Source organism: Pristiophorus japonicus, chromosome 23 (genome assembly GCF_044704955.1).
Source record: "Pristiophorus japonicus isolate sPriJap1 chromosome 23, sPriJap1.hap1, whole genome shotgun sequence".
Taxonomy (NCBI): domain Eukaryota; kingdom Metazoa; phylum Chordata; class Chondrichthyes; family Pristiophoridae; genus Pristiophorus; species Pristiophorus japonicus.
This window is the reverse complement of record NC_091999.1, coordinates 25,268,535-25,290,159: the sequence shown is the minus strand read 5'-3', so window position 1 is coordinate 25,290,159 and position 21,625 is coordinate 25,268,535. Positions and strand designations below refer to the sequence as shown.

The following is a 21,625-nucleotide window of genomic DNA, read 5'->3' as shown; positions in this document are numbered from 1 at the left end:
TTTTAACTGCTGAATCTTTTGCTATGCCATCAACCTCTTGTCCAACTGGAACTGGCATTGCCTGATATGGTCGTCTTTGGCTACGGCATAGTCCAGAGACACAAGTCTGCATTTTCTTCAACATACATCAACAATGTTAGAAGCACTGGTCTTCCTGTGGCAAGCACAAACCACTAGTCTCTGAACTTTTCTTATTCTAACACAATATTTCTAATCTAAACATTCTATGATGAAAATATCCATGGCCAGTTGGTTGCAAACACCAACTGTTGCTCAGTGAAATTTCTCTCTAATGATAACAACCACATTTTCCCCGATATGGAACGAACTAAACATGAACACCTTTCAGAAGCTGAATTAACCTAGTTTCCTATGTCAACACCCCTCACATCTTCCATTCACTTCAACTGAAAGGAAAACTAGATTGCATCAGTTGGGATTTGAAAGATATTTACAACAGATGCTAGATATTCTTAGAGTTAGCATTGTTCTCTATTCTGTCTACTCGAGGAGTTTGATAACCGACTTTCTCCTGTGAATGTAGAGCTGGAATATTGGGCCGGGATGTATTTATTTGTTCATCTTGTTGACTCGAAAACATTGCCAATTATTTGATGTGATCTGTATTTTCTTAAATACATTTCCTGAGTGGATTCAAATTTAAATTGAACCCAGGTTTGCAGGCGTGATGCTCCATTCACACATCGAAGGTGAGAGAGATGCTGTGGGGCACACGCTAAGTCCAGTATCTGAAAGTGATTCACAGACTGGGTTTTGTGTTCAGTGATCCCAGGCATGTTATCGACATGTTCCCTCAATACCAAGGCTCGGAGAGGCACTCTGGAAGGTATGGGGAACTGGCACTTTTCCACGAGAGTAACCAAAGGTATGAGAACTGAAATAATCCAGAGTTAGAAAGGAGGAAAAGCCCCAAAATGGTGCAGTCAATAACAGGACATCAATTAGTCTCCTCTTATCTTGGAACATTAACTATCGACACACTCTTTTATTGAAACATCAAAATATTATATTCCAGCCCAGTTATAGGGGTTATTATCATCAGAAACAAACTTCAACTGTCGGAATGGACACGATTCAGTCGGGATGTGATTAACAGCTGCAATGATAGCAGAATCCAACCCCTGCAGTCACTTGTGAACTCGCTGGTGTTTCAGCAGGTTTGATGACTGAGTGAATCCTTTCCCACAATCAGAGCAGGGGAACGGCCTCTCCCCAGTGTGAACTCGCTGGTGTTTCACCAGGCTGGATGGCTGAGTGAATCGCTTCCCACACTCTGAGCAGGTGAATGGCCTCTCCCTCGTGTGAACTCGGTCGTGTTGCAGCAGGTGAGATGACTGAGTGAATCCCTTCCCACACTTTGAGCAGGTGAATGGCCTCTCCCCAGTGTGAACTCGCTGGTGTTTGAGCAGGTGAGATGACCTAGTGAATCGCTTCCCACACACGGGGCAGGTGAACGACCTCTCCCCGGTGTGAACTCGCTGGTGTTTCCGCAGGTCGGATGACTGAATGAATCGCTTCCCACACACGGGGCAGGTGAACGACCTCTCCCCTGTGTGAACTCGCTGGTGTTTCACCAGGCTGGATGACTGAGTGAATCCTTTCCCACACTCTGAGCAGGTAAATGGCCTCTCCCCAGTGTGAACAAGCTGGTGTTTCAGCAGTTCGGATGACTGAATGAATGGCTTCCCACACACGGAGCAGGTGAACGGCCTCTCCCCAGTGTGACTGTGTTGATGAATTTTCAGCGCAGACTGGTAGCTGAATCCGTTCCCACAGTCCCCACATTTCCACGGTTTCTCCGTGGTACGGGTGTGCTTCCGTCTCTCCAGGTTGGATGATCAGTTGAAGCCTCCTCCACACACAACACGTTTACAGTTTCTCCCCGCTGTGAATGATGCGATGGTTTTTCAGGCTGTGTAACTGGTTAATGCTCTTTCCACAATCAGTGCACTGAAACACTCTCACTCGGGTGTGTGGGTCTCTGCTTTTTCAGTCACATTGATGTTTGTAATCTTTCCCCACAGACAGAATAAACCAACATTTCTCCTTCCACATTCAAAGGCCGATGATATTCAAGTCCTGATGAATCGAGTGACTCTATCAGATCTTGACGTGAGGTTTAGTTTGAGTTTCCCTTCTTCAAATCCTCCCCTTCTAACACCCTGCAAAAGGAGTTTACAAAAGTCGTCACTGTAAGTACAGGATCGAAATTCAGAAAAGACAATTCTAGTTTCTATGGAACATTCTTTCCTTCTGCTGTGTGGTTTTAAGTATTGACTTAATAAAAATAATAAAGAGGGAGAAGATAGATTGAGAGTAAACTGACAAATATAAATACAGTCACAGCTTCTACAGATATATAAAAAGGAAGAGATAGCTAAAATAAACATCGGTCCCTTAGAGGATGAGACAGGGAATTAATAATGGGAAACAGGGAAATGGCAGAGACTTTAAACAAATATTTTGTGTGGTCTTCCCGGTGGAAGACACTAAAAGCATCCCAATAATAATAGATAATCAAGGTGTCACAGGGAGCGAGGAACTTAAAACAATCACTATCACTAGAGAAAAAGTACGAGACAAACTATTGGGACTAAAGGTGGACGTCCCCTGGACCTGATGGCCTGCATCCTGGGGTCTTAAAAGAAGTGGCTGCAGAGAAAGTGGATGGATTGGTTGTAATCGACCAAAATTCCCTGGATTCTGGCAAGGTCCCAGTGGATTGGAAAACCTCAAATGTAACACCCCTATTCAACAAGGGAGGGAGGGAGAGAGAAAGCAGGAAACTATAGAGCAGTTAGCCGAACATTTATCATTTGGAAAATGCTGGAGTCCATTATTAAGGAAATAGCAGGACATTTAGAAAATCATAATCGTCAAGCAGAGACAGCATGGTTTTATGAAAAGGAAATCACGTTTGACAAATTTTCTCGAATTCTTTGAGGATGTAACGAGCAGGGTGGATGAAGAGGAACCAGTAGCAGTTGTGTATTTACATTTCCAGAAGGTATTCGATAAGGTGCCAGATAAAAGGTTACTGCACAATATAAGAGCTCACAGGGTTGGGGGTAATATATTAGCATCGATGTAGGATTGGCGAACTAACAGAAAACAGAGAGTCAGGATAAATGGGTCATTTTCAGGTTGGCAAACTGTAACTAGTGGGGTGCCACAGGGATCAGTGCTGGGGCGTCAACTATTTACAATCTATATTAATGACTTGGATGAAGGGACGGAGTGCACTGCAGCCAAATATGCTGCTGATACAAAGATAGGTGGGAAAGCAAGTTGTGAGGAGGACACAAAGAATCTGCAAAGGGTTATGGACAGGCTCAGTGAGTGGGCAAAAATTTGGCAGATGGAGTATAATGTGGGAAAATGTGAGGTTATGCACTTTGGTAGGAAGAATAAAAAAGCAAACTATTATTAAATGGAGACTATAAAATGCTGCGGTACAGAGGGATCTGGGGGTCCTTGTGCATGAAACACAAAAAGTTAGCATGCAGGTACAGCAAGTAATCAGGAAGGTAAATGGAATGTTGGCCTTTATTGAAGGGGAATGGAGTATAAAAGTAGAGAAGTCTTGCTACAACTGTACAGGGTGTTCGTGAGACCACACCTGGAGTACTGCGTACAGTTTTGGTCTCCTTATTTAAGGAGGGCTATACTTGCATTGGAGGCAGTTCAGAGAAGGCTCACGAGGTTGATTCCTGAGATGAAGGGGTTGTCTTGTGAAGTAAGCTTGAGCAGGTTAGGCCTGTACTCATTGGAGTTTCGAAGAATAAAAGGTGATCTTATTGAAACGTGTAAGATTCTGAGGGGGCTTGACAGGGTAGATGTAGAGACGATGTTTCCCCTCGTGTGGGGAATCTAGAACTAGGGTGCATAGTTTCAGAATAAGGGATCGCCCATTTAAAACGGAGATGCGGAGGAATTTCTTCTCTGAGGGTCGTGAATCTTTGGAATTCTCCACCCCAGAGAGCTGTGGAGGCTGAGTCAGTCAATATATTTAAAGGGGAGATAGACAGATTTTTGAAATATAGGGGAGTGAAGAGTTATGGGGAGCAGGCAGGAAAGTGGAGTTGAGGTCAAGATCAGATCAGCCATGATTTTATTGAATGTCAGAGCAGGCTCGAGGGATCCAATGGCCTACTCCTGCTCCTATTTCTTATTGTTAATCTGTGAACCTTGACCTGAACGTTCCAAAATGTTACTGATTTTGAGGAATCGACAAAATATCTAAGCATTGATAAATGCATCATCTAACATCTCCAACTGAGCTAACCTGCTCTAACTATGTCAGTATTTGTGTCAGCTGTGACTCAGTGGGTAACACACTTGCCTCTGGGTCACAAGGTTGTGGGTTGATGTCGCACTCCAGAGACATGAACACAAAAATCTCGGCTGATGCTCCAGTGCAGTGCTGAGGGACTGCTGTACTGTCGGAAGTGCTGTCTTTTGGATAAGATGTTAAACCGAGGCCCCGTCTGCTCCCTCAGGTGGACGTAAAAGGTCCCATTGCACTATTTCAAGCAGTACAGGGGAGTTATCCCCGATGTCCTGGCCAATATTTTCCCTTAACATCAGTAAAGCAGATTATCTGGTCATTATCACATTGTAAATTGGTTGCTGCGTTTCCTACATTACGATAGTGACTACACTTCAAAAATAACTTAATTTGCTGTAAAGGGCTTTGGGGCATCTGGTGGTGGTGAAAGGTGCAAAATAAATGCAAGTCTTTTTATTTTCTATGTGTCTTTTATTACTCTCCCTTCTCCCATTGTGCCTCCTTTTGTCTGCTGTCACTTCCCCACCTCCTCTTCCCCACCCAACTTTACAGTTCATTTCTTGTGTACATGGTCTCTCTCTCTCTCCTTTCCCTCACTCTATCGCTCCCTATAAGCTGTCCATCTGCCATATCTCCCAGTCCTGATCAAATGCTCTCCCTGACCCATCACCATTTCTCCTTCCTTTATAGACAACAACAACTTTCATTTATATAGCGCCTTTAAGAACATAAGAGTTATGAGCAGGAGTAGGCCATACGGCCCCTCGAGCCTGCTCCACCATTCAATAACATCATGACTGATCATCAACCTCAACTCCACTTTCCCGCCCGATCTCCATATCCCTCGATTCCCCAAACACCAAAAATGTATCTATCTCAGCCTTGAAATAACTCTGTAAAATGGCCCCTGGTGCTTCACAGGAGCATTATCAGATAGAATTTGACTCCGAGGGTCAAAGAGGCACATTTCAAAGAGTGTTAAAAAGGAAAAGAGTGGCTCAAGTAAATGTTGGTCCCCTGGAGGATGAGACTGGGGAATTAATAATGGAGAACAGGGAAATGGCAGAGACGTTGAACAAATATTTTGTAATGGTCTTCACGGTAGAAGACACTAAAAACATCCCAATAGTGAATAATCAAGGGGCTATAGGTAGGGAGGAACTTAATACAATCACTATCAGTAATGAAGTGGTACTAGGTAAAATAATGGGACTAAAGGCGGACAAGTCCCCGGACCTGATGCCTTACATCCTAGGGTCTGAAGAGAAATGGCTGCAGAGATAGTTGAAGCATTGGTTGTAATCTACCAAAATTCCCTGGATTCTGGGTCGGTCCCAGCAGATTTGAAAACCACAAATGTAACGCCCCTATTTAAAAAAGTAGGCAGACCAAAAGCAGGAAACTATAGACCAGTTACCCTAACATCTGTCGTTGGGAAAATGTTGGAGTCCATTATTAAGGAAGCAGTAATGGGACATTTGGAAAAGCATGATTCAATCAAGCAGAGTCAGCATGGTTTTATGAAAGGGAAATCAGGTTTGACAAATTTGCTGGAGTTCTTTGAGGATGTAATGAGCAGGATGGATGAGGGGGAACCAGTGGATGTGGTGTATTTGGATTTCCAGAAGGCATTCGATAAGGTGCCACATAAGAGGTTACTGCACAAGATAAAAGCTCACTGGGTTGGGGGTAATATATTAGCATGGATAGAGGATTGGCGAACTAACAGAAAACACAGAGTCGGGATAAATGGGTCTTTTTCCAGTTGACAAACAATGACTAGTGGGGTGCCGCAGGGATCGGTGCTGGGTCCTCAACTATTTACAATCCATATTAATGCCTTGGATGAAGGGACAGTGTGTAATGTAGCCAAGTTTGCTGATGATACAAAGATGGGTGGGAAAGCAAATTGTGAGGAGGACACAAAAAATCTGCAAAGGCTCAGTGAATGGGCAAATATTTGGCAGATGGAGTATAATGTGGGAAACTGTGAGATTATCCACTTTTGGCTGCAATAATAGAAAAGCAAATTATAATTTAAATGAAGAAAAATTGCAAAGTGCTGCAGTACAGATAGACCTGGGGGTCCTTGTGCATCGAACACAAAAAGTTAGTATGTAGGTACAGCAAGTAATCAGGAAGGCAAATGGAATGTTGGCCTTTATTGCAAGGGGAATAGAGTATAAAAGCAGAGAAGTCCTGCTACAACTGTACAGGGTATTGGTGAGGCCATACCTGGAGTACTGCGTACAGTTTTAGTCTCCTTATTTAAGGAGGGATATACTTGCATTGGAGGCTGTCAGAGAAGGTTCGCTCGGTTGATTCCGGATATGAGGTGGTTGTCTTATGAAGATAGGTTGAATAGTTTGGGCCTATACTCATTGGAGTTCAGAAGAATGAGAGGTGATTTTATTGAAACATACAAGATAATGAGGGGGCTCGATAAGGTGGATTCAGAGAGGATATTTGCACTCATAGGGGAAACTAAAAGTAAAGGACATAGTCTTAGAATAAGGGGCCGCCCATTTAGCACTGAGATGAGGAGAAATTTCTTCTCTCAGAGGTTTGTAAATCTGTGAAATTCTCTGCCCCAGAGAGCTGTGGAGGCTGGGTCATTGAATATATTTAAGGTGGAGATAGACAGATTTTTGAACGACAAGGGAGTAAAGGGTTATGGGGAGCGGGCAGGGAAGTGGAGCTGAGTCCATGATCAGATCAGCCATAATCTTATGGAATGGCGGAGCAGGCTCGAGGGGCCAAATGGCCAACTCCTGCTCCTATTTCTTACGTTCTTAGGGTGTTCAAGGAGGAGGGAGGGAATTTTGGAGCTTAGGGCCTAGGCAGCTGAAGGCATGGCCAGCAATGGTGGTGTGATTAACACCAGGAATGTGCTGGAGGCCAGAAATCCTGGAGGATTATAGGGCTGGAGGAGGTTACAGAGATAGGGAGGGGCGAGGCCACAGAGGGATTTGAAAACAAGGATGAGAATTTTAAAATTGAAGCTTCGTGCCTAGTCACTATTTCTCCTTCCTTTACAGACGCTCCCTGACCACTCTCCATTTCTCCTTCCTTTACAGACGCTCCCTGACCACTCTCCATTTCTCCTTCCTTTACAGACGCTCCCTGACCACTCTCCATTTCTCCTTCCTTTACAGACGCTCCCTGACCACTCTCCATTTCTCCTTCCTTTACAGACGCTCCCTGACCACTCTCCATTTCTCCTTCCTTTACAGACGCTCCCTGACCACTCTCCATTTCTCCTTCCTTTACAGACGCTCCCTGACCACTCACCATTTCTCCTTCCTTTACAGACGCTCCCTGACCACTCTCCATTTCTGCTACATTTTTTGAAATATTGAAAGATTTTAATAAATCTTTGAAGGTCACAGGGCAGGTTAACAAAGCTGTTAATAAAGCGTAAAGGATCCTGGGCTTCATAAATCGAGACACAGAGTACTAAAGCCGGGAAGTTATGCTAAAGCGATATAAAACACTAGCTCGACCCCAGCTGGAGGGTTGGGTCCAATTCTGGGCACACTTCAGGAAGGACACAAAGGCTTTGGAGAGGGGACAGAAGAGATTTACTGGAATGGTGCCAGGGATGAGGAACTTCATTTATGTGGAGACTGGAGAAGCTGGGATTGTTCTCCTTGGGGCAGAGAAGGCTAAGACGAGATTTGATAGAGGTGTTAAAAATCATGAAGATGAGATAGAATAAATAGAGAAACTGTTTCTATCGGCTGATAACCAGAGGGCACAGATTTGAGGCGATTGGCAAAAACAGAGGTCACATGAGGAAAACCATTTTCACACAAGGAGTGGTTAGGGTTTGGAATGCACTGCCTGACGGAGCGGTGGAGACAGAGTCAATAGTAGCCTTCAAAAGTGAATTGGACAAACATTTGAAGCAGAATGATATTGCAGGGATTTGGGAAAAGAGCGGGGGAAGCGCGATAACCGGATTGCTGCCCGAAAGTATCGGCGCAGACTCGATGGGCCGAATGGCCCCCTTCTGTGCTGCAATATTCTGTGATTCTAGAATTCTTTACAGACGCTCCCTGCTCAGTCACCATTGCTCCTTCATTTACAGACGCTCCCTGGTCCATTACTATTTCTCGTTGATTTACAGACGCTCCCTGAGAGTTTGAGGCAGACACAGCGCATGCACTGACCGCTCCTTCGGGCTGGAGCGGACCCAGGACCCGGCAGGCAGGGGGAGAATGGTCCCCGGTTTATATCCCCCGCCCCCTGGTGTGGGGAGAATGTTCCCCGGTTTATATCCCCCCCGCCCCCCGGTGTGGGGAGAATGTTCCCCAGTTGAAATCCTCCCTTCCCCCCCCCCCTCCGGTGTGCGGAGAATGTTCCCCGGTTAATATCCCCCCCCGGTGTGGGGAGAATGTTCCCCGGTTTATATCTCCCCCCCCGGTGTGGGGAGAATGTTCCCCGGTTTATATCCCTCCCCCCGGTGTGGGGAGAATGTTACCCGGTTTATATCCCTCCCCCCGGTGTGGGGAGAATGTTACCCGGTTTATATCCCTCCCCCCGGTGTGGGGAGAATGTTCCCCGGTTTATATCCCCCCGGTGTGGGGAGAATGTTCCCCGGTTTATATCCCCCCGGTGTGGGGAGAATGTTCCCCGGTTTATATCCCCCCCCCCGGTGTGGGGAGAATGTTCCCCGGTTTATATCCCCCCCCCCGGTGTGGGGAGAATGTTCCCTGGTTTATATCCCCCCCGGTGTGGGGAGAATGTTCCCCGGTTTATATCCCCCCCCGGTGTGGGGAGAATGTTCCCCGGTTTATATCCCCCCGGTGTGGGGAGAATGTTCCCCGGTTTATATCCCCCCGGTGTGGGGAGAATGTTCCCCGGTTTATATCCCCCCCGGTGTGGGGAGACTATTCCCCGGTTTATATCCCCCCCGGTGTGGGGAGAATGTTCCCCGGTTTATATCCCCCCCGGTGTGGGGAGAATGTTCCCCGGTTTATATCCCCCCCCCCGGTGTGGGGAGAATGTTCCCCGGTTTATATCCCCCCCCCCGGTGTGGGGAGAATGTTCCCCGGTTTATATCCCCCCCGGTGTGGGGAGAATGTTCCCCGGTTTATATTCCCCCCGGTGTGGGGAGAATGTTCCCCGGTTTATACCCCCCCGGTGAGGGGGAGAATGTTCCCCGGTTTATATCCCCCCCGGTGTGGGGAGAATGTTCCCCGGTTTATATTCCCCCCGGTGTGGGGAGAATGTTCCCCGGTTTATATCCCCCCCGGTGTGGGGAGAATGTTCCCCGGTTTATATCCCTCCCCCCGGTGTGGGGAGAATGTTCCCCGTTTTATATCCCCTCCCCCCGGTGTGGGGAGAATGTTCCCCGGTTTATATCCCACCCCCCGGTGTGGGGAGAATGTTCCCCGGTTTATATCCCCCCCTCCCCCGGTGTGGGGAGAATGTTCCCCGGTTTATACCCCCCCCCGGTGTGGGGAGAATGTTCCCCGGTTTATATCCCTCCCCCCGGTGTGGGGAGCATGTTCCCCGGTTTATATCCCCCCCCCCCGGTGTGGGGAGAATGTTCCCCGGTTTATATCCCCCTCACCCGGTGTGGGGAGAATGTTCCCCGGTTTATATCCCCCCCCCCCTGGTGTGGGGAGAATGTTCCCCGGTTTATATCCCCCCGGTGTGGGGAGAATGTTCCCCGGTTTATATCCCCCCGGTGTGGGGAGAATGTTCCCCGGTTTATATCCCCCCCGGTGTGGGGAGAATGTTCCCCGGTTTATATCCCCCCCCGGTGTGGGGAGAATGTTCCCCGGTTTATATCCCCCCGGTGTGGGGAGAATGTTCCCCGGTTTATATCCCCCCGGTGTGGGGAGAATGTTCCCCGGTTTATATCCCCCCCGGTGTGGGGAGACTATTCCCCGGTTTATATCCCCCCCGGTGTGGGGAGAATGTTCCCCGGTTTATATCCCCCCCGGTGTGGGGAGAATGTTCCCCGGTTTATATCCCCCCCCCCGGTGTGGGGAGAATGTTCCCCGGTTTATATCCCCCCCCCCGGTGTGGGGAGAATGTTCCCCGGTTTATATCCCCCCCGGTGTGGGGAGAATGTTCCCCGGTTTATATTCCCCCCGGTGTGGGGAGAATGTTCCCCGGTTTATACCCCCCCGGTGAGGGGGAGAATGTTCCCCGGTTTATATCCCCCCCGGTGTGGGGAGAATGTTCCCCGGTTTATATTCCCCCCGGTGTGGGGAGAATGTTCCCCGGTTTATATCCCCCCCGGTGTGGGGAGAATGTTCCCCGGTTTATATCCCTCCCCCCGGTGTGGGGAGAATGTTCCCCGTTTTATATCCCCTCCCCCCGGTGTGGGGAGAATGTTCCCCGGTTTATATCCCACCCCCCGGTGTGGGGAGAATGTTCCCCGGTTTATATCCCCCCCTCCCCCGGTGTGGGGAGAATGTTCCCCGGTTTATACCCCCCCCCGGTGTGGGGAGAATGTTCCCCGGTTTATATCCCTCCCCCCGGTGTGGGGAGCATGTTCCCCGGTTTATATCCCCCCCCCCCGGTGTGGGGAGAATGTTCCCCGGTTTATATCCCCCTCACCCGGTGTGGGGAGAATGTTCCCCGGTTTATATCCCCCCCCCCCTGGTGTGGGGAGAATGTTCCCCGGTTTATATCCCCCCGGTGTGGGGAGAATGTTCCCCGGTTTATATCCCCCCGGTGTGGGGAGAATGTTCCCCGGTTTATATCCCCCCCGGTGTGGGGAGAATGTTCCCCGGTTTATATCCCCCCCCCCCCCCCCCGGTGTGGGGAGAATGTTCCCCGGTTTATATCCCCCCCCGGTGTAGGGAGAATGTTCCCCGGTTTATATCCCCCCCCCCCCCGGTGTGGGGAGAATGTTCCCCGGTTTATATCCCCCCCCGGTGTGGGGAAAATGTTCCCCGGATTATATCCCCCCCCCGGTGTGGGGAGAATGTTTCCCGGTTTATATCCCCCCCCCCGGTGTGGGGAGAATGTTCCCCGGTTTATATCCCCCCCCCGGTGTGGAGAGAATGTTCCCCGGTTTATATCCCCCCCCCCGGTGTGGGGAGAATGTTCCCCGGTTTATATACCCCCCCGGTGTGGGGAGAACGTTCCCCGGTTTATATCCTCCCCCGGTGTGGGGAGAATGTTCCCCGGTTTATATCCCCCCCCCGGTGTGGGGAGAAAGTTCCCCGGTTTATATCTGGGCCCGGGGCCTGCACATGCTCAGCTCACACTGCCCGGGTGATTGACGGCAGCTCCCAACCAATAGGAAGAGCGGGGCGGGGCTGGAGGACCGAATGTGCGGTTGGTCCTCCAACCAATTGGAGTGTGTGAGGGGCGGGGCTTCCGGCAGGCTGTAACTCGTGGGGTGCAGCAAGGATCAGTGCTGGGGCCTCAGCTATTTACAATCTATATTAATGACCTAGATAAAGGGACCGAGTGTAATATTTGCTGACGATACAAAGCTCGGTGAGACAGTAAGCTGTGAGTAGAACACAAGAGTGCAAAGATATATAGACAGACGATGTGAATGGGCAGTAAGGTGGCAGATTGAGTACAATGTCGGGAAATGTGAGGTTATTCACTTTGGTCGGAAGAATAGAAAAACAGAATATCTTTTAAATGGTGAGAAACTTTAAATGTTGGTGTTGAGAGAGATTTGGGTGTCCTTTTGCAAAAAACACAGAAAGCGAGCATGCAGGTACAGCAAGCAGTAAGGGGGTGGAGTATAAGAGTAAGGATCAATTGCTACAATTGTACAGGGCCTTGGTGAGACCACACCTGGAGTACTGGGCAGTTTGGATCTCCTTATCCAAGGAAAGATATACTTGCCTTGGAGATGGTGCAATGGAGGTTCACAAGATTGATTCCTGGGATGAGAGAGCTGTCTTACGATGAGAGATTGTGTAGAATGGACCTATATTCTCTGGAGTTTTGACGTATGAGAGGGGATCTCATTGAAACATACAAGATTCTGAAGGGTATTGACAGGGTAAATGCTGAGAGGTCAATTCCCCCGGGCTGGAGTGACTAGAACTCCGGGGCTCAAGATAAGGGGGAGACCATTTAAGACAGAGATGAGAAATGTCTTCACTGAGGCTTGTGAATCTTTGGAATTCTCTGCCCCAGAGGGCTGTGGATGCTCAGTCTATTCAAGGCTGAGATAAATAGATTTTTGGACTCTCGGGGAATCAAGGGATATGGAGATCAGGTGGGAAAGTGGAGTTGAGGGCGATGATCTTATTGAATGGCGGAGCAGGCTCGAGGGGCCGTATGACCTACTCCTGCTCCTATCTCTGATATTCTAATGTTGACATCTAAGGGACTCTAGATTTATTAGTCCCACCCTTTATCTTAAGGGAACATACTTGCTCTGAACCCTCGCTATCTCCTCCTTGAATGCCTCCTACTGCTCTGACACGAATTTACCTTCAAGTAGCTGTTTCCAGTCCACTTTGGCTAAATCACATCTCTGCTTAGTAAAATTAGCTTTACCCCAATTGAGAACTTTTATTCCTGGTCAATCTTTGTCCTTTTCCATAACTACCCTAAATCTAACTGAATTATGATCACCAGCACCAAAATGCTCTCCCACTGATACCCCTTCCACCTGCCCAAGCTTCATTCATTAAACCTAAGTCCAGAACCACCCCCTCTCTTGTTGGGCTTGCTACGTAATGGCTAAAAAAGTTCTCCTGAATGCATTTTAAGAATTCTGCTCCTTCTATATCTTTCGTATTAATTCTATCCCAGTTAATATTTGGGGAGTTGAAATCCCCGACTATTACTGCCCTATTATTTTTGCACGTATCAGAAATGTGCCGACATCTTTGCTCTTCTGTCTCCCTCTGACTGTTTGGGGGTCTATAGTACATCCCCAGCAGTGTGATCGCCCTTTTTTGTTCTTCACTTCTCCCATGTGGCCTCATTTGACGATCCTTCGAACATATCATCCCTCCCCACAGCTGGAATTGTTTCTTTAATCAACACTGCGACGCGCTCTCCTTTTTTTATCCCCGTCTCTATCTCGTCTTAAAACCCTGTAACCAGGAATGTTGAGCTGCCATTCCTGCAGTTCTTTTAGCCGTGTTTCACTGATATTTACAATATCATACCCCCACATGTCTGTCTGTGCCCTCAGCTTATCTGCCTCAATCCCGAGACTCCTTGCACTGGCATTGAAGTATTTCTAGATTGATTCCTGTGATGAGAGGACTGTCTTATGATGAGAGTTTGTGTAGAATGGGCCTATACTCTCTGGAGTTTAGACGAATGAGAGGTGATCTCATTGAAACACATTGGCACTGGCATTTAGCGCTGCCAAACTCCCTTATTGTCTATTTTCTAGCCTTTGTTTCCTCTGCCTTCCAAACACTAGCAAAACCCCCAGTGAGGATATTGTTCGGTCCTGTTGAGGTGCAACCTGTCCGGCTTGTACTGGTCCCACCTCCCCCAGAAACATTCCCAATGCCTCAGGAATCTAAAGCACTCCCTCCTGCACCAAACTCCAGCCATGCATTCATCTGCTCTATCCTCTTATTTCTGTACTCACCAGCACGTGGCACCGGGAGTAATCCGGACATTACTACCTTTGAGGTCCTGTTTTTTAATCTCTGTCCCAGCTCCCTAAAATCTGCCTGCAGGATCTCATCCCTCTTTCTACCGATGTCATTGGTCCCGATATGGACCACAACCTCTGGATGTTCATCCTCCCCCCTCAACAATGTCCTGCAGCCGCTCAGTGACATCCTTGACCCAGGCACCAGGGAGGCAACATACTATCCTGGAATCATGTCTGTGCCTGCAGAAGCGCTTGTTTGTTTCCCTAACTATCAAATCCACCACCACTATTGCTCTTCCACTCTTCTTCCTCCCTGCCCTGTACAGCTGAGCCACCCACGGTGTCGTGGACATGGCTCTGGCTGTACTCCCCAGAGAAACCATCGCCCTCATCAGTATCCAGAACTGAAAACCGGTTAGTGAGTGAGATGCACTCAGGGGACTCCTGTCCTACTCTTGCCCCATAGCGCTGAAGATTTTTTCAACTCGTGTTTATCTCTTTCGAAAGTTACAAGTGAATCTGCTTCCACCACCCGAACAGGCAGTGCGTTCCAGGCCAGAACATCTCGCTGCTTCATTAGTCCCCTCATGTAGCATCTGGTTCATTTACCAATCACATTCAATCTGTGCCTCTGGTTACTGAACTTTCTGACACTGAAAATTGTTTCTCCTTATTAATAGGATTGGCGGGCTGGAGGAGGTTACAGAGATAGGGAGGGGCGAGGCCTTGGAGGGATTTGAACAAGAGGATGAGAATTTTAAAGCCTGAAGCCACCAGCCGTCTCCCCCAGTGCAGAATGTGACTCACTGCTAACAGAAAGGATTTTTGTTTACTTACAAAAGATGCATAATGAAGGGAAATCAATCTCTGTATCTTTAACTAACAGCGACATGAGGGAAATGAATGACCTTTAAACACCTGGTCCAATTGGCACTGAAGTGTCTGAAACTCATAATAGGAACTCCAGGGAAACAAAATACTGACAAGTGTTAAACTGTTTTGCTGACAAAAGAAATCTCGATTTAACTTTAAAAGCTGAATTGTTTAACAGGGGTTCACACAGACCCACCTGACAGGCCGACTCAGGATCCACCCCTCAAGCACCGCGATTGGTTGCAGAACACGCTGCTCCCTGGGCCCTCCGGCCTCTGAGCTCTCTTCCTGTTGGTTCCCAGGACAATCAATCACCACTCTCCAACATTACGCTGCCAGATTAAGTTGAGAGGCTCAGAGGAAGAAATAAAATGGGGCCGTGAATCTGATATAAGAAATAAAATTAGAGAAGCATAATTAAATTTATAAACAAAACTATTTAAAGTCAAATCAAATGAATTGTTGCATTGAATACATCCTTCTGGGCCAAGTGGGAAACAAGTGATGTGTGGGCTGTGCAGAGTGTCTGTACCCGGTTACACAGCGTGTCCCTGGCTCCCCACTCCAAGTGCACATGTTTCAGCTCACATCCAACTGACTGGATAAACCTCGCCCGTCTAAACCCCATCACACAAATAGCAGCATTTGATGTTTAGTTCTGCTCAACCTTTATAAACACTGGCTAGGCCTCAGCTGACACATTGTGCTCAATTCTGGGCACCACACTTTCAGAAGGGTATCTGCACCTTAGAGAGGGACCAGAAGAGATTTACTAGAATGGTACGAAGGAGGAGGGAGTTCAGTTATGTGGAGATACTGGAGAAGCTGCGGTAATTCTCCTTGGAGCAGAAAAGGTGAAGAGGAGATTTGATAGTGTTCAAAATCATGAACGGTGTTTATAGACTAAATAAGGAGAAATACTTTCCAGTGGCAGAAGGGTCGGTAACCAGAGGACACAAGAGTTCAGGTGATTGGTAAAAGCAGAGGCGACATGAGGAACCATTGTATAAGCAGCGAGTTGTTGCAATCTGGAATGCACTGCCTGATAGGGCGGTGGAAGCAGAGTCAATAGTGGCTTTCAAAAGTGAATTGGATAAATACTAAAGGGACAATATTTGCAGAGCTATGGGGAAAGAGCAGGGGAGTGGAACGAACTGGATAGCTCGACCATAGAGCCAGCACAGGCACGATGGGCCGAATGGCTTCCTGCCCTTTCATTCTATGAAAATGGCGGATGATCTTATCCAGAATGCTGCGACCACATATTCCCAGAAAACCAAGACCGCCTATTTCCACCTGTGTAATATCGGCCGTCTCCATCCCTGCCTCAGATCACCCTCTGCTGAAACCCTCGGCCATTCCTCGGTTACCTCTAGACTTGACTATTCCAACACACCCCTGGCTGGCTTCCTACATTCTACCCCACGTAATCTTCACCTCATCCAAAACTCGGCTTCCCGTGTCCTAACTCGCACCAAGTCTCGTTCAACCATCACCGCTGTGCTCGCTGACCTACATTGGCTCCCGGTTAAGCAAAGCTTCGATTTCAAAATTCTCATCCTTGTTTACAAATCCCTTCTTGGCCTCGCCCTTCTCTATCTCTGTAATCTCCTCCAGCCCCACAACCACCAGAGATGTCTGTGCTCTTCTCATTCTGCCCTCCTGAGCATCCCTGATTATAATCGCTCAACCATTGGTGGCCTTGTCTTCTGTTGCCGAGACCCCAAGCTCTGGAACTCCCTCCCTGAACCTCTGTGCCTCCTCCCTGAAAGCAGTAACTCTGGCTGGGATCAGTTCTACACTCACTGGTTCCCCTCCCCTGAAGGTGCTGACTCTGGCTGGGTTCAGATCTACACTCATTGGTTACCCTCCCCTGAAGGTACTGACTCTGGCTGGGTTCAGTTCTACACTCACTGGTTCCCCTCCCCTGGAGGTGCTGACTCTGGTTGGGTTCAGTTCTACACTCACTGGTTCCCTTCCACTGAAGGTGCTGACTCTGGCTGGGTTCAGTTCTACACTCACTGGTTCCCCTCCCCTGAAGGTGCTGACTCTGGCTGGGTTCAGTTCTACACTCACTGGTTCCCCTCCCCTGAAGGTACTGACTCTGGCTGGGTTCAGTTCTGCACTCACTGGTTCCCCTCCCCTGAAAGCACTGACTCTGGCTGGGTTCAGTTCTACACTCACTGGTTCCCCTCCCCTGAAAGCACTGACTCTGGCTGGGTTCAGTTCTGCACTCACTGGTTCCCCTCCCCTGAAGGTACTGACTCTGGCTGGGTTCAGTTCTACACTCACTGGTTCCCCTCCCCTGAAGGTACTGACTCTGGCTGGGTTCAGTTCTACACTCACTGGTTCCCCTCCCCTGAAAGCACTGACTCTGGCTGGGTTCAGTTCTACACTCACTGGTTCCCCTCCCCTGAAGGTACTGACTCTGGCTGGGTTCAGTTCTGCACTCACTGGTTCCCCTCCCCTGAAGGTACTGACTGTGGCTGAGTTCAGTTCTACACTCACTGGTTCCCCTCCCCTGAAGGTACTGACTCTGGCTGGGTTCAGTTCTACACTCACTGGTTCCCCTCCCCTGAAAGCACTGACTCTGGCTGGGTTCAGTTCTGCACTCACTGGTTCCCCTCCCCTGAAGGTACTGACTCTGGCTGGGTTCAGTTCTACACTCACTGGTTCCCCTCCCCTGAAGGTACTGACTCTGGCTGGGTTCAGTTCTACACTCACTGGTTCCCCTCCCCTGAAGGTACTGACTCTGGCTGGGTTCAGTTCTGCACTCACTGGTTCCCCTCCCCTGAAGGTACTGACTCTGGCTGGGTTCAGTTCTACACTCACTGGTTCCCCTCCCCTGAAGGTACTGACTCTGGCTGGGTTCAGTTCTACACTCACTGGTTCCCCTCCCCTGAAGGTACTGACTCTGGCTGGGTTCAGTTCTACACTCACTGGTTCCCCTCCCCTGAAGGTACTGACTCTGGCTGGGTTCAGTTCTACACTCACTGGTTCCCCTCCCCTGAAGGTACTGACTCTGGCTGGGTTCAGTTCTACACTCACTGGTTCCCCTCCCCTGAAGGTACTGACTCTGGCTGGGTTCAGTTCTACACTCACTGGTTCCCCTCCCCTGAAGGTACTGACTCTGGCTGGGTTCAGCTCTACACTCACTGGTTCCCCTCCCCTGAAGGTACTGACTCTGGCTGGGTTCAGTTCTGCACTCACTGGTTCCCTTCCCCTGAAGGTACTGACTCTGGGTGTCTGTGCTCCCGTCACCACTTTATACACTCTGACCCTCCCTATATATCTGTAATAGCTCCCTGTTTTGGTGATGGGCTCTCCCTGACCACTCACTCCCTGACTCTCACCATTTCAGGGAATCATACGGCACAGAATGAGGCCATTCAGCCCATCGAGCCTGTCCGACTCACTGAAAGACCCACTCCCTGCACCTGCCCCAAAACACCAGAAAATGTTCCCTTTGACCATTGCTGGTTTTGAAAGTTATTATTGATGTCCCAGAATTGAGGCCAACCCTCAATATCTGAGTGTAACTATTGAGTGATAAAGGTTGACCAGAACTTGCTTGTTGTACTCTATACTGCTATTAATGCTGGAACAGATTGATCAGCGGACCCTGCCCCTCACAGCTTTGTGTTCACCTGCAAATTGCACCATTTGCTTTAGAATGTCTCCCATTTTTCCTCCTTCCCAAATCCCAGCTGGCGGCCGGTGACCCCGCTGACCCCGGGCCTGTCACCGCGGGTCAAGCCCGGGGTCAGCCTCTGGGCTGTGATTGGCCCTGGGCCCTACACCACGTGTTTATGACGCTCACCAGCCCCACGCGCGGCTCCAATTCCTGCCCCGCGCCGACAACCGACATCATCCGGGCTCCACCAACTGTCGCCGCCGCCGCCCGCACATGCTCAGTGCAGGATATCCGGGCTCAGCCCCGCCTCTCGCACACTCTGATTGGTTGGAGGACCCACCGCCCGCTCGGTCCACCAGCCCCGCCCCTGCTCTTCCTATTGGCCCGGAGGCGCCATCAATCATCCGGGCAGCGTGAATCGAGCATGCGCGGTGGGGCCTCTGTGTCTGAGAGATGGGCGGAGGGAGGGAGCGGGTTAATAAACCCCGGGGGGCCGCGGGCTTCACACACCGAGTGCGGGCCCAGGCCCCGCCCGCCCGAGAGACAACACTCCGCATTATCCGCTTCACACACACCCGCTGTGGGCCTCAGGCCCCGAACAACAACCTGCGGCTCCGGCCTTTCCCCGAGCGGGGCCCCCGGGGAGGTGGGCTCTGGGCCCGTGCGGGGCCCCCGGGGAGGTGGGCTCTGGGCCCCCGGGGAGGTGGGCTCTGGGCCCGTGCGGGGCCCCCGGGGAGGTGGGCTCTGGGCCCGTGCGGGGCCCCCGGGGAGGTGGGCTCTGGGCTGGTTGCCCCCGGGGAGGTGGGCTCTGGGCCCGTGCGGGGCCCCCGGGGAGGTGGGCTCTGGGCCCGTGCGGGGCCCCCGGGGAGGTGGGCTCTGGGCTCGTTGCCCCCGGGGAGGTGGGCTCTGGGCCTGTGCGGGGCCCCCGGGGAGGTGGGCTCTGGGCCCGTGCGGGACCCTCGGGGAGGTGGGCTCTGGGCCCGTGCGGGGACCCCGGGGAGGTGGGCTCTGGGCCCGTGCGGGGACCCCGGGGAGGTGGGCTCTGGGCCCGTGCGGGGCCCCCGGGGAGGTGGGCTCTGGGCCCGTGCGGGGCCCCCGGGGAGGTGGGCTCTGGGCTCGGGGCCCCCGGGGAGGTGGGCTCTGGGCCCGTGCGGGGACCCCGGGGAGGTGGGCTCTGGGCCCGTGCGGGGACCCCGGGGAGGTGGGCTCTGGGCCCGTGCGGGACCCTCGGGGAGGTGGGCTCTGGGCCCGTGCGGGGACCCCGGGGAGGTGGGCTCTGGGCCCGTGCGGGGCCCCCGGGGAGGTGGGCTCTGGGCCCGTGCGGGGCCCCCGGGGAGGTGGGCTCTGGGCCCGTGCGGGGCCCCCGGGGAGGTGGGCTCTGGGCCCGTGCGGGGCCCCCGGGGAGGTGGGCTCTGGGCTCGGGGCCCCCGGGGAGGTGAGCTCTGGGCCCGTGCGGGGACCCCGGGGAGGTGGGCTCTGGGCTCGGTGCCCCCGGGGAGGTGGGCTCTGGGCCCGTGCGGGGACCCCGGGGAGGTGGGCTCTGGGCCCGTGCGGGGCCCCCGGGGAGGTGGGCTCTGGGCGCGGGGACCCCGGGGAGGTGGGCTCTGGGGCAGATTAGATTGTTAAACACACCCTATCCACACAATGGGAAAGTGTTTGAGGAACAAGTATTTCTGGAGAGACTTTTAATCCATTGAACATTTACAGATTTTTAAATGTGTTCCGGGCTGTGGCCGTCGCTGCCAAGGCCGGGATTTTTTGGCCATTCCTAATTACACTGGAGAAGGTGGTGGGGAGTCACCTACTTGAACCGCTGCAGTCCGTGTGGTGAAGGTACTCCCACAGTGCTGTTAGGGAGCCAGTTCCAGGATTTTGACCCAGTGACGATGAAGGAACGGCGATATATGACCAAGTCCGGATGGTGTGTGACTTGGAGGGGAACTTGCAGATGATGGTGTTCCCATTCACCTGCTGCCCTTTTCCTTCTGGGTGGTAAAAGCCGTGGGACAGGTTGGGTGGCAGGTTCCCTTCCATCAGAACATAAGAATTAGCAGGAGTCAGCCATATGGTCCTTCGAGCCTTCTCCACCGGTCAATATGACCATGGCTGATCTTCGACCTCAACTTGACTCTCCCGCCCGATCCCCAGATCGCTGAAGGACATTAGTGCGCCAGTTGGGATTTTAGTGACAATCCGGCAGCTTTCATGGTGACTGTTTTTCTAGAGCCTGCCCCACAAATTCCCCGATTTATTAAGCTCAATTTTACAATCAGCCTTTGTGTTTTTCTGGGTTCTCTCTCACTCCCTTTTATCTGTTTTACATTCATTTTACAGGTTATTAGAAGGGGAGGATTTGTCGACAGGAAATTTAACTCCAACATCACATCAAGATCGGCCAGTCTATTCATCGGGACCTGAATATCATCAAACATAACATGGAAGCAAAAAGCAGAGTTGACAGGGGGGAGAAACCGTACACGTGTTGTGTGTGTGGACGAGGATTCAGCCGATCCTGTGGCCTGGCGAAACACAAACGCAGTCACACTGGGGAGAAACCGTGAAAATGCGGGGACTGTGGGAAAGGATTCAATTACCCGTCTGAGCTGGAAACTCATCAACACAATCACACTGGGGCGGAGGCTGTTCAGCTGCTCCGTGTGTGGGAAGAGATTCACTCGGTCATGTGAGCTGCTAACACACCAGCGAGTTCACACTGGGGAGAGACCTTCACCTGTTCCGTGTGTGGGTCAGGATTAATTTCTTCAACCCACCGACTGAGACACCACTTGTTCACACCAATGTGAGACCTTTTAAATGTTCTGCCTGTGAGAAGAGCTTTAAAAGCAAAAAGGAACTGCTGACACACCAGCGCACTCACACTGGGGAGTGGCTGTACACCTGCTCCATGTGTGGAAACACATTCAACAGTAATTACTGTCGGGTTTGCCAGCACTCTAGTAATGACTCCACGAGGTAAGGTATTGCACTTGCACTGTTGTGACCTTAGTCCTTTTATTGCAGCTCCTGAATGAGGTTACAGTAAGGTGGGCTCCCTTTTATACCTGCGGTGTGCAGGTGACCTCTAGGTCTCCACCTGTTGCACCTTCTGGTGGTACAGGCAGATTGTATACAGTGTAAAGATACATTCATAGGTCTTATGTAACTGTACATTGAGTGTACAGGGTATATACACGCACAACAATTACCACCTTCTGAGACACCAGCGAGATCAGACCGGGGAGAGGCCGTT

The 21,625-nt window shown here is 50.7% G+C and overlaps 1 pseudogene; it reads right to left on the bottom strand.

Moving 5' to 3' along the window:
- The window catches only part of LOC139235640 (zinc finger protein 271-like), a 127,562-nt pseudogene that overhangs the window by 18,311 nt on the left and 87,626 nt on the right, over window positions 1-21,625 (bottom strand).